The sequence below is a fragment of the Nerophis lumbriciformis genome, linkage group LG06 (genome assembly GCF_033978685.3).
Source record: "Nerophis lumbriciformis linkage group LG06, RoL_Nlum_v2.1, whole genome shotgun sequence".
In the NCBI taxonomy this organism is placed as follows: domain Eukaryota; kingdom Metazoa; phylum Chordata; class Actinopteri; order Syngnathiformes; family Syngnathidae; genus Nerophis; species Nerophis lumbriciformis.
Window position 1 is genome coordinate 1,325,951 of NC_084553.2, and position 10,000 is coordinate 1,335,950.

The 10,000-nt window shown below is 51.7% G+C and overlaps 1 long non-coding RNA gene across 1 annotated transcript; it reads right to left on the reverse strand.

Moving 5' to 3' along the window:
• Positions 1–1,666: 1,666 nt before the first annotated feature.
• Positions 1,667–2,742, reverse strand: LOC140678837 (uncharacterized). Its single transcript, XR_012050483.1, has 3 exons — positions 2,610–2,742; positions 2,391–2,516; positions 1,667–2,258 (listed from the first exon to the last, which is right to left on the reverse strand). It is a non-coding gene; the product is annotated as an uncharacterized lncRNA (long non-coding RNA).
• Positions 2,743–10,000: the final 7,258 nt, after the last annotated feature.

Here is a 10,000-nt window from a genome sequence, read left to right on the forward strand (position 1 = left end):
TTATTATAATATATTATATAATATTTATACCATATTACATTGTATTATATTATATATCATATAACAATAACAATGTCTATCATTTCAGGTTATTGTTTTAGCAGACAGGATTTTGCAGTAGCATCCTGGGGCTTCAGAGGGTCACTGTTGTCTTCTTTTTACACTTGTGTTGTGGTCAAGACTTCTATTTTGAAGGCCAACTTGTGTTTGACGTGGACCCCACCCCTTCATTTAAATGTTATATTGCTATTAACACCTTTCTCCTGCAATACCTGTTTTCACTGCAAGGATAAAAGGTTGACTTTAGCCTACCTGCCGTGCTAACCTGCTAATACTCTACAAACGAGTCAGGCCTGATGAAGGTATCTTACCGAAACGTTGCCATCTGACTCGTTTCATGTAAATATACATTTTCTACTTTTTTCATATTTTTCTGACACATTGTAGTATTTTTCTTGTATTTGTTTACTTGCCGTGTCCAGTTGAAGGCCTGGTCGCGGCGCGACGCTTTCGTTCCACTAGTCGCTATTTTCTGTAAATAAACAGCCTATTTTTGATACTACATGTGCTATTTTTACTCACGAGATATTCCGGTGGCTCATTAGCGCGAGATACAGCGTATTTTTGAACAAAAAAGCGTATCTCACCGTTTATGCAGCCAGCCATCAACCGGAAGTGATTATCTTGACCTCGGCGGAAGTCCCGCCTCCGAGCATTCCGTTCTCTCTTTTTCACAAAGGAAACGGATAAAGACAATTTATTTTTATAAAGCGAACAAACCTTTTTTCGCCAACCAGTTTTTCACATCATCCACACCAGCGACATATTAAAATAATTTTGCAATATGTCGGATGGGTTCGAATACGACTGGCTTCCGGTCAGGTCGGGGCGAAGACGCGCACGGCGACGTCAGGCTGCGCCTTCAGAGTGGCTCGCCCAGGATGATGAACGTTGTCATTATGACCAGGAGGAATATTTTTCTCAGTGGGATGAGCAGCGGCCCCAGAGGTCTTATGCGGATGTAGCACGGGGACGGCAGGATTCCTATCCGCGTCGCCCCTACCCGCAGACACGCCGCCATTTTGATGACCTACATCAAGAGCGCCGCAGCGCCCCTCAGTGGAATTATAGGAGAAACACACGCCAAAATAGGAATTTTGTGCCTTCAAGACAGCACTCTCAGGAGTACTTTAGGCCACAATATTCACCTCAAAGACGTCCCCGCTATCCTCCTCCCCCCAGGGGGACACGGAGGAAACGCCGGGATGCTTCCAGGAGGAATGGGCGCTCCCGTAATACCAGTAGAGACATGGACTCTAGGCCTCCCAGACATTATTCTCAGGACTATTTTTTACCTGAACATTGGCCTCAAAGACGTCCCCGCAATCCTCCCCGTCCCAAGAAGACACGCAAGAAGCGTCAGGACGCTTCTCGGAGGACTGCACCCCCTGACAACTCCACAACGTCCATGGAGGGGAATTTAAAAGCACAGTGTTTTTATAATATTATCAAAATAACACATCATTTGAATAATGTTACAAAAGACACTCACCCCCAGTCCATAATAAAAATGGAAGAGACGCTTGCCACCATGATCAAACCAGCGGTCTCCAACCCTGACGTTGAGACGCTTATCAGGTGCAATGCCAGGACTTGGGCATTAACGACGGTTGAGGTTTTAAGAGACCATTATAAAAACACTCTACAAGTGGAATTGGACAAGATAACCAGTTTTATTGACGAGGTTTGGAGACCCGCTTTTCAGCTGGCCTCTACATGGGCCAAGAAACATCTGGGACGCAGACTGATGGGGGACACCCTCGGGAAGGCCGAGGCTCTGATCGTCGCGGCCTTCGCCGACCCCCCTGTCAACGCGGAGGTGGTACGCCCGGCCCAGTCCTTGCCGGTCCAGACCGCCACCCGGGTATCGGTGGGCACCCATACTGACCCTACGGGCCCTGACGGGGCTCCTGGGGTGGTACGGGCTAGCAGCCCTCCGGCTCGGGTCGTCGCCCGGGTCTCGGTGGCTACCAGCACCGACGCCGTGGCTCCAGATTGGTCTCCTGAGGTGGATCGGGATGCAATCCCTCCAGCACGGGTTGCCCCGATCTTCCTTCCTCGTCGACCGGAACCACCCAAGGAGCAGAGGGTGACACAGCCCCGGGCCACGGACAGCGGGCCTGCCCAGGACACCCTCGGCGAGGCTCCGCCCACCCAGCTTATTCCTGCATCTCGCAGGAGGCTTCCTCTGGGATCACCTGCAAGACAAGACACACAGGAGACCCCCACTCAGACCGAGGACGACGATGACTCACCACGTGGGTCCACAAGCTCCGGGGCGGATCAAACCCAGGACACCCCCACCCATACAGAGGACGACGATGACTCACCAGGGGGACCCACGGCCTCCTCGCCTCTCCTGATCGACTTTCGGGATGTAGAACAGGAGCGGGGGCTTTCTTCGGTGATGTCCCCTCGTTACTCTTCCGCGACCCCCGACTGGTCCCCTCTCCAGCCTGAGACGGCAGATGAGACGGCACCACAGGGTGAATTTTCACCACGGGGGCCCACACTTTCCGGGGCTCCTATGGTGGACTATGAGGACTCACCCTTGCAGCGGACGCCTCCTCAGGAGACGCCCCCTCAGGAGATGCTTCCTCAGGAGTCCCCCGATTGGGCACATTTGTTCCCTGGGGCACTAAAAAGGAAGCCACACAAGAGGCCTTCCGTCCCAGATACTCCACAACACCTGTCAATTCCAGAATGTGTCGAGTTGGTAGAGGATACGACTAGTGCCTCCCCCCGTAGACCCACTAGACACATGGTCTCGAGTAGGAGGATGATGGATTGGAAGTTGTCGGCCAACAAGAAATTCTTGGTGATCGGCGACTCCAATCTGTCCCACCTACCACCTTTTTACGTCGACGACCTTCAGATCGACAGTTACCCGGGCGCCAGTTTTAGACACGCGGAGGCCATCCTACGCAAGACCGTAATTGCTGCACCGGTTGAAGTGTTGGTTCTAGCCTTTGGGATCAACCATCGTGAGCAGAAAGTTAAGGAGACCGCTATTAAGCAGCTCCAAGGGGCACTCAGGATGGCCGTGGCTACCTTCCCACGGGCCCGAGTGCTAATCCCCCTGATTAACTATTCGGCCGCTTTGCCCGTTGAGCAGAAAAACAACCTCGGGCGGCTGAATAGTTTAATCAGCAACAATTATGCTCACATCCCGGCTCTCGACAGCCGGGACTTTGAGACCCAACCCGACCTGGTCCACTGGACTCGGGACACGGCCAAGTTGATGCTCAAGCACTGGCTTGACTTTTTAAACTTGGCATCCCCATAATCCCGATCGCTCGGGGGGGTAATAAGAACGTGATAAATTTGGCCCATAATTTCACGCCAACCCCCTTACAAATCTCCCTCCTCAATAAGGGCCTCAACTTCATTCCTTCCACTAATCTCAGTAGCGACTGGCATCATCAACTTCAATTTGACCTCCAGCGCTACCACAGACGTGTCAAACTTGAGGTATACTATGAGAAACAAGATTCTCTCGGACCCACACCCTTCACAGCCCGTTCCGGCTGGGAGCCCTCACCTGGACTTATGCCTCCGGAATTCCAGGCTATGGTCCGGTCCGACGGGCTCTCCATGTCCGGTTCGGGTTGCGCACCTGCGGTCGCTCCCAATTTGACACGCGGAGAAGTCGAGGCCCTTCATAGTCTAAAAACAAACAAACATATTGTGATCAAACCAGCCGACAAGGGGAGTGCTGTTGTCATTTTTGACAGATCGCAATACATATGGGAGGGTTCTCGGCAGTTGAGTGACATGACGTATTATAAACCACTGCCGGAACCTATTTATCCGCAAACTATTCCCATGGTAGAAAAGATTCTGGATAATCTTCTACTTAAAAAATTTATCAATTTTAAACAACATAGGTATCTCATGGGGGAGCCGGATCCTCGCCCCCGCAGGTTCTACATGCTCCCTAAAATTCACAAGGAGCCAGACAAGTGGAGCAAGCCCCACGAGATCCCTCCGGGGCGACCCATTGTGTCTGACTGCGGCAGCGAGACGTACAGAACGGCGGCGTTCATCGATCATTATCTGACGCCGCTGTCCGTTCTGCACGACAGCTACCTCAGGGATACCTATGATTTTATTGATAAAATCAAGAAGGTCTGCATTCCCCCAGATGCCATTTTGTTTACCATCGACATTGACAGCCTGTATACAAACATTGATATAAATGAGGGGATACAGGCTGTCAAAAATGTCTTCTACAGGTACCGCGACGTTAGCAGGCCCGAAAAGGAGCTCCTGCAGCTCCTCGACATTAATTTGAGGAGAAACGACTTTGAGTTTGACGGTCGTTTCTACCTCCAAATTAAGGGCACTGCTATGGGCAAGAAATTTGCACCGGCGTATGCCAACATTTTTATGGCAGAGTGGGAGACCTCTGCCTTGGCCGCCTGCCCAAAACGTCCTCTCCACTACTTCCGGTACCTGGATGACATCTGGGGTGTCTGGACCCATTCCAGTGAGGAGTTCAGCGTGTTCTTAAACACGCTGAACACTCACAATAAAAATATCACCATCAAGTCGACCACGAGCAACACATCGGTCGACTTTTTGGACACCACGACATTCAAGGGTCCCGACTTTGCCGACACGCAACACTTGGACATCAGGGTGTTCTTCAAGGAGACCGACACCCACGCGCTCCTCTTCAAAAGCAGCTTCCACCCCAAGCATACCTTCGCGGGGTTGGTGAAATCCCAATTGTTGAGGTTCCATCGTGTCTGCACCAGAAGGGAGGACTTCCTGACGGCCTCGAGGACCCTCTTTTCTGCCCTGAGGGGGAGGGGCTATTCCAGGTCCTTCCTCAGACGGCAGTTGAGGGTCTTCTTGGACCCGAAGGGGCCTCCCCCTGGGACCGACATGATCCCTCTCATCACCACCTACTCTCCCTCGGCCGTGCGGGTCGCCAAGAAGGTCAAAGACCACTTCCGGACCTTTGCGGAGAGTAGCGGGAGGCTGCCGGGGCGCTACGTGGTGCCGGCCTACCGTAAGAACCCCAACTTGAATGATCTGTTGGTCAGGGCCAGGGTCAGCTCACTGAGAGACCCGCCCTCCACTAGGAGGGACACCCTTGTCCGCCACTCACAATGGTTGGTGAACCCCCACAACCGCAAGGTTTTCCAGCCGTTGTGCCGTGGCGGCCGACACACCCGGAACTGTGTGTACGTGATTCGGTGCCAACGATGTGGCGATATGTACGTGGGCGAGACGGGCAATACCTTAGCTAGGAGATTCGCCCAACACAAGTACAACATCGTTAGGCATAAAAATACCAACACTCACCTGGTTCAGCATTTTCTCCGACACGGGTGGTCTTCCGTCCGGGCGACTGTCGTAGAGACGGATCCCAAATGGAGCCTCGCCCAACGCCACCGGGCGGAGCTCCTTTGGATCTCCAAATTGGGCACCAGACATCCAGGGGGCCTAAATGAGGTGTGAGTGTGAGCCCGTTGGATTGTGACGGACAGTGCACATTCCCGTTTTTCCCTTCTTTATTTTTCCCATACCCCCCACCCCCCCTCTTCCCTAACCCTAACCATTCCCTTCTCCTTACCTAAAACCTACCCCCAAACCTAACCCTAACCCTAACCCTAACCCTAACCCCTAACCCCTAACCCTAACCCTAACCCTAACCCTAACCCTAACCCAACCCTAACCCTAACCCTAACCCTAACCCTAACCCTAACCCAACCCTAACCCTAACCCTAACCCTAACCCTAACCCTAACCCCTAACCCTAACCCTAACCCCTAACCCTAACCCTAACCCTAACCCTAACCCTAACCCTAACCCTAACCCTAACCCTACCCTAACCCTCTTCCCTAACCCTAACCATTCCCTTCTCCTTACCTAAAACCTACCCCCAAACCTAACCAGCCAGTGCCTCCAATCCTCTTACGGCTCTCACTCTCCCTCGCTCGCCCTCCTGGACCTGCCAAAACAGACAGAAAACGCATTAAATATACTCACCTGGGGATGGGACTCATATACAATCGGAGCATCATATTAAGGGGAGGTAACAGGGAATATATACCTAAAACCTACCCCAACCCTAATCCTAAAACCTAACCCTAACCCTAACCCTAACCCTAACCCTAACCTCGGGTACGGTACACATACGTACATTCAGAGCATTACACTAAGGGGAGCTTACTGGGACTATCCTCTCCCAACTCTCTGTTTAATACTGAAGCCCTAGGTCACACATCCAGGGTACTTTCTGTATTATTTCTATTTGAATGTACTAGTGTTTGTCTATTATTATTATATATATATATATATATATATATATACACATATATATTTATTATAATATATTATATAATATTTATACCATATTACATTGTATTATATTATATATCATATAACAATAACAATGTCTATCATTTCAGGTTATTGTTTTAGCAGACAGGATTTTGCAGTAGCATCCTGGGGCTTCAGAGGGTCACTGTTGTCTTCTTTTTACACTTGTGTTGTGGTCAAGACTTCTATTTTGAAGGCCAACTTGTGTTTGACGTGGACCCCACCCCTTCATTTAAATGTTATATTGCTATTAACACCTTTCTCCTGCAATACCTGTTTTCACTGCAAGGATAAAAGGTTGACTTTAGCCTACCTGCCGTGCTAACCTGCTAATACTCTACAAACGAGTCAGGCCTGATGAAGGTATCTTACCGAAACGTTGCCATCTGACTCGTTTCATGTAAATATACATTTTCTACTTTTTTCATATTTTTCTGACACATTGTAGTATTTTTCTTGTATTTGTTTACTTGCCGTGTCCAGTTGAAGGCCTGGTCGCGGCGCGACGCTTTCGTTCCACTAGTCGCTATTTTCTGTAAATAAACAGCCTATTTTTGATACTACATGTGCTATTTTTACTCACGAGATATTCCGGTGGCTCATTAGCGCGAGATACAGCATATTTTTGAACAAAAAAGCGTATCTCACCGTTTATGCAGCCAGCCATCAACCGGAAGTGATTATCTTGACATCGGCGGAAGTCCCGCCTCCGAGCATTCCGTTCTCTCTTTTTCACAAAGGAAACGGATAAAGACAATTTATTTTTATAAAGCGAACAAACCTTTTTTTTCGCCAACCAGTTTTTCACATCATCCACACCAGCGACATATTAAAATAATTTTGCAATATGTCGGATGGGTTCGAATACGACTGGCTTCCGGTCAGGTCGGGGCGAAGACGCGCACGGCGACGTCAGGCTGCGCCTTCAGAGTGGCTCGCCCAGGATGATGAACGTTGTCATTATGACCAGGAGGAATATTTTTCTCAGTGGGATGAGCAGCGGCCCCAGAGGTCTTATGCGGATGTAGCACGGGGACGGCAGGATTCCTATCCGCGTCGCCCCTACCCGCAGACACGCCGCCATTTTGATGACCTACATCAAGAGCGCCGCAGCGCCCCTCAGTGGAATTATAGGAGAAACACACGCCAAAATAGGAATTTTGTGCCTTCAAGACAGCACTCTCAGGAGTACTTTAGGCCACAATATTCACCTCAAAGACGTCCCCGCTATCCTCCTCCCCCCAGGGGGACACGGAGGAAACGCCGGGATGCTTCCAGGAGGAATGGGCGCTCCCGTAATACCAGTAGAGACATGGACTCTAGGCCTCCCAGACATTATTCTCAGGACTATTTTTTACCTGAACATTGGCCTCAAAGACGTCCCCGCAATCCTCCCCGTCCCAAGAAGACACGCAAGAAGCGTCAGGACGCTTCTCGGAGGACTGCACCCCCTGACAACTCCACAACGTCCATGGAGGGGAATTTAAAAGCACAGTGTTTTTATAATATTATCAAAATAACACATCATTTGAATAATGTTACAAAAGACACTCACCCCCAGTCCATAATAAAAATGGAAGAGACGCTTGCCACCATGATCAAACCAGCGGTCTCCAACCCTGACGTTGAGACGCTTATCAGGTGCAATGCCAGGACTTGGGCATTAACGACGGTTGAGGTTTTAAGAGACCATTATAAAAACACTCTACAAGTGGAATTGGACAAGATAACCAGTTTTATTGACGAGGTTTGGAGACCCGCTTTTCAGCTGGCCTCTACATGGGCCAAGAAACATCTGGGACGCAGACTGATGGGGGACACCCTCGGGAAGGCCGAGGCTCTGATCGTCGCGGCCTTCGCCGACCCCCCTGTCAACGCGGAGGTGGTACGCCCGGCCCAGTCCTTGCCGGTCCAGACCGCCACCCGGGTATCGGTGGGCACCCATACTGACCCTACGGGCCCTGACGGGGCTCCTGGGGTGGTACGGGCTAGCAGCCCTCCGGCTCGGGTCGTCGCCCGGGTCTCGGTGGCTACCAGCACCGACGCCGTGGCTCCAGATTGGTCTCCTGAGGTGGATCGGGATGCAATCCCTCCAGCACGGGTTGCCCCGATCTTCCTTCCTCGTCGACCGGAACCACCCAAGGAGCAGAGGGTGACACAGCCCCGGGCCACGGACAGCGGGCCTGCCCAGGACACCCTCGGCGAGGCTCCGCCCACCCAGCTTATTCCTGCATCTCGCAGGAGGCTTCCTCTGGGATCACCTGCAAGACAAGACACACAGGAGACCCCCACTCAGACCGAGGACGACGATGACTCACCACGTGGGTCCACAAGCTCCGGGGCGGATCAAACACAGGACACCCCCACCCATACAGAGGACGACGATGACTCACCAGGGGGACCCACGGCCTCCTCGCCTCTCCTGATCGACTTTCGGGATGAAGAACAGGAGCGGGGGCTTTCTTCGGTGATGTCCCCTCGTTACTCTTCCGCGACCCCCGACTGGTCCCCTCTCCAGCCTGAGACGGCAGATGAGACGGCACCACAGGGTGAATTTTCACCACGGGGGCCCACACTTTCCGGGGCTCCTATGGTGGACTATGAGGACTCACCCTTGCAGCGGACGCCTCCTCAGGAGACGCCCCCTCAGGAGATGCTTCCTCAGGAGTCCCCCGATTGGGCACATTTGTTCCCTGGGGCACTAAAAAGGAAGCCACACAAGAGGCCTTCCGTCCCAGATACTCCACAACACCTGTCTATTCCAGAATGTGTCGAGTTGGTAGAGGATACGGCTAGTGCCTCCCCCCGTAGACCCACTAGACACATGGTCTCGAGTAGGAGGATGATGGATTGGAAGTTGTCGGCCAACAAGAAATTCTTGGTGATCGGCGACTCCAATCTGTCCCACCTACCACCTTTTTACGTCGACGACCTTCAGATCGACAGTTACCCGGGCGCCAGTTTTAGACACGCGGAGGCCATCCTACGCAAGACCGTAATTGCTGCACCGGTTGAAGTGTTGGTTCTAGCCTTTGGGATCAACCATCGTGAGCAGAAAGTTAAGGAGACCGCTATTAAGCAGCTCCAAGGGGCACTCAGGATGGCCGTGGCTACCTTCCCACGGGCCCGAGTGCTAATCCCCCTGATTAACTATTCGGCCGCTTTGCCCGTTGAGCAGAAAAACAACCTCGGGCTGCTGAATAGTTTAATCAGGAACAATTATGCTCACATCCCGGCTCTCGACAGCCGGGACTTTGAGACCCAACCCGACCTGGTCCACTGGACTCGGGACACGGCCAAGTTGATGCTCAAGCACTGGCTTGACTTTTTAAACTTGGCATCCCCATAATCCCGATCGCTCGGGGGGGTAATAAGAACGTGATAAATTTGGCCCATAATTTCACGCCAACCCCCTTACAAATCTCCCTCCTCAATAAGGGCCTCAACTTCATTCCTTCCACTAATCTCAGTAGCGACTGGCATCATCAACTTCAATTTGACCTCCAGCGCTACCACAGACGTGTCAAACTTGAGGTATACTATGAGAAACAAGATTCTCTCGGACCTACACCGTTCACAGCCCGTTCCGGCTGGGAGCCCTCACCTGG